We start from the raw sequence: 3355 nt of genomic DNA on the forward strand, positions 1-3355 counted from the left end.
TTGCCTCCTGCCAGGCGTCTGCAGCCTGGCACAACTTTGTCCAGGTCTCCAAGCCAGGGACCTGGAGATGTTCTTTTCCAATTTCTGGATTGGTAACTTGAGGCAAATTCTGGGTACTAGAGTCAGAACTAAGATGAGACTGAATCAGGGGAATCTGGGGTCCTGAGAGGCAGAGGCCTGAAACCATCTAGAGCCGTGTGGGGAGCTGGGTGCGTGTTCAGGCCAGTTGCTTCTCTCTGTGCCTCAGTGTTCCAGGTACCCTTGGAGGGGCTGAGATCCTAGGGATTCCTGGAGCCTGGCTGCATGGCCTGGCCACCCTGATGCCTTGTGTTCTCCATGGTAGGGCAGCAAAGCCGAGGAGAATGGCTCCGACAGCTTCATGCATTCCATGGACTCACAGCTGGAACAGCAAATGGAAACCACCTAGAACCTGCAGGACTCCTACATGACCATTGTCAACAACACCATGTGGGACCTCATGGTTGGTGTCACGCCCAAGACCATCATGCACGTCATGATCAACAACGTGCATGCACCGCCTCATGGGGGTGGGGGCTCCTGTGGCACTGGGGATGCAGGTGGCCATGTTGGTCTGGGGGAGATGCTAACCAGCCCTATGGGACCAGGTCCAGGGAGGGAGGCACGGTCCAGACCAGAGCTGTCTCATAGAAATATAATGTGGGACTGAGGACTGTGGCCCATGCCTGTAATCCCAGCACTTTGGGAGGCCAAGGCACAGGATAGCTTGAGCCCAGGAGTTCAAGACTAACCTGAGCAATGTAGTGAGACCTGGTCTCTACACAAATGTTTTAAAAATAGCTGGGTTTGGTGGTGGCACGTGCTATAGTCCTAGCTACTCAACAGGCTGACATTGGAGGGTCACTTTAAGCCCAAGAGGCTGAGTCTGAGTGAGCGGCGATCTCGCCCCCTGTACTCCAGCCTAGTGACACAGTGAGGTCCTATCTCCAAAATTTTTTTTTAAAAAACTGAGTAGACAGGTGTGCTGGTGGCATGATAGGTCCTGGGTCCCCTCCCAGACCTGTGACCTTGGACAGGTGACTTTTCCTCTGGACCTCAGTGTCCCTATCTGAGTGAGAAAAGGGCAGTCGGGAGGCAGATCTTTGAGTCTAAGCGGTGTAGAAGCTGTGTCTGAAAAGCCATTCTCAGGACTCCAAGTCCAGCACACAGTCCCAGCAGGGCCCGGCAGGAGGCCAGGGCAGCACAGGCATCAGGTCCCAACCTCCTTCCCTCTTTGCCCACTCTCAGACCAAGGAGTTCATCTTCTCGGAGCTGCTGTCCAACCTGGCATCCTGAAATTGAACCTGCAGGACAACCAGGTGTCCTGTCCCTGTACTTGCGTGGGGACCAGAACACGCTGATGGAGGAGTCAGCAGAGCAGGCACAGCGGTGCACGGAGATGCTGCACATGCACCCCTTGCTGAAGGAGGCGCTCAGCATCATCGGCAACATCAACACGGCCACCATCTGGAGCACACCCACGGGGTCTGTGGACAACTCCTGGCTGCAGGTGCTGAGAGTCCTTGCCGGATGCAGGTACCAGGGCTGGCCCCCAAGGCCCCAAAGTCCCCCAGACCCCATGGGTGAGCCTGGGGCTCTTGGAACAGGCTCCGTGCCCAAGCTGGCAGACGTGGGTGCTCTCTGGAACCATCAGAGAGCTCACGGTTTATGGTGTAAGGGCTTAGAGCTTGTTGTGGGTTGTGTGTGGGGCTGTACTCTGAGGTGGCCAGAGGCCTAGGAATGTCATCCTGGGCACACTGTACCTGTTGTGCCGTCTGAGTCATGCTGCCAGGGCAGAGTATCCAGATCCCAGCCTGGGAGTGAGGAGGGGTGAGAGTCAGGGTCATACCTCCTCTATCTGTCGGCAATCCAGTGGTGATCTAGGATAAAACCTTAAGAGTCCCATACACACGGTCAACCCACAACACACCTCACAGGCCAGGTGGGGACACACAGCCTCCTTCTATCCATCCCAGGTACCATCATAGCTGCCAGCGTGTGATGGAAGGCAGGGTCCCTGGTCCCCGCTGAAGCACTATCGCCGGTCAGCAGGCTCACGCACCTTGGCCTGTTGCTCCTAGAGTTCGCCTCTACTATTCAGACAAGGGGACCACAGTGCCTGGTGTCCCAGCTGAGCTCTGCCCAGCAAGCCCACCCACCTCCCCTGCCGTGGACTCTCCCTATTCTGCTTTTCCCAACAGGAAGGGCCCAGCCTCACTTATGCGACCTGCAACCCCCAACAAAGCTGAGGCTCCCCTCTTAGACTTATAAGTCTATAGCCAGTGGAATCCAGCTGCCTGACCTCCCTGTCTTCCCCAGGGTCCCTTCAGAGGATCCTGGGCATTCTGATCACCCAGAGGGTTTTCCAGTGATCACTCCAGGTATCCATCCCTTTTAGCTTCATCATCCTAGTTCAAGCAGCGTTCCTTCTCTATCAGGCCTGGTGGCTGTTGTGTTGGGCTCCCCAAGGCGAGAGGTGGCCCCGGACCAGTGAGTTGGAAGACAGGGTGACCAGAGAAGAGGGAAGCCTGAGAAGGCTGAGCACTGGTCTCACCGGTGGGTGCACTGCCTTGGTGCCGTGGACGAGGCCAGCATGCATGGGGTGGGGAGGGCTGCCACAGCCCCTAGGCACTACCTGTGAAGCTCTGGCTCCTCCCTCCATCTTCCTCCCCTTTCCCTTCCAGCCCCTCTTTTCCAGGAACCTTGCCACACCCACACCTGTGCCCCCCCCCCCCCCCCCGACCTTCCCACAGCTGCGGTGGCACACCTGTGCTCTGCACTTGCCTCACCAGCTCTCTGCTCGCTTTACTCTCTCCTGTTTTCTCTCTGCTTACTCTCCAACTGCCAGCCGATCGGGTCCGGCAAGCCCATCCCGTCCTGAGAGCCCCAGGCCCTCCTTCGACCTCTAAATAGATCCCTCGTCTTCTCGGAGACCTCCCTTTCCAAGCCTACCTGGGTGGCTGTTCTATGATTTGACAGTGGCTCCCTCAGCCCCAAAGCTAGCCCCCTTCATCTGTGACTTGGTCTGTTGTAGTGGTGAGCTGACGCCTCCAGGTGTGACCGTTGCTGAAAACTTGTGCCCCTCTCTGTGGTATGCTCCTGCCCTGTTCTATAAATATCTATAAACACACACACACACACACACACACACACACACACACACACACCCCTACACGTGGCCAACTGCCTCACCTCTAGCGCTGGGAATCAGTCACCGTGCTGTCCTTTTGGAGTCTTGTGGCCCAACAAGAGAAAGCTGTCCCCCGACATGGCCCCTCCAAAGTGCAGCCCCTCCAGTGAGCCTCCCTGTCATGCCGGCCTAGGGACAGCCAGCCCC

At 57.1% G+C, this 3355-nt stretch overlaps 1 pseudogene; it reads left to right on the plus strand.

Moving 5' to 3' along the window:
- The first annotated feature begins 379 nt into the window (after positions 1-379).
- On the plus strand, positions 380-2899 carry LOC111533220 (annotated as a pseudogene).
- Positions 2900-3355: the final 456 nt, after the last annotated feature.

The sequence above is a fragment of the Piliocolobus tephrosceles genome, unplaced genomic scaffold (assembly GCF_002776525.5).
Source record: "Piliocolobus tephrosceles isolate RC106 unplaced genomic scaffold, ASM277652v3 unscaffolded_19211, whole genome shotgun sequence".
Classification (NCBI taxonomy): Eukaryota; Metazoa; Chordata; class Mammalia; order Primates; family Cercopithecidae; genus Piliocolobus; species Piliocolobus tephrosceles.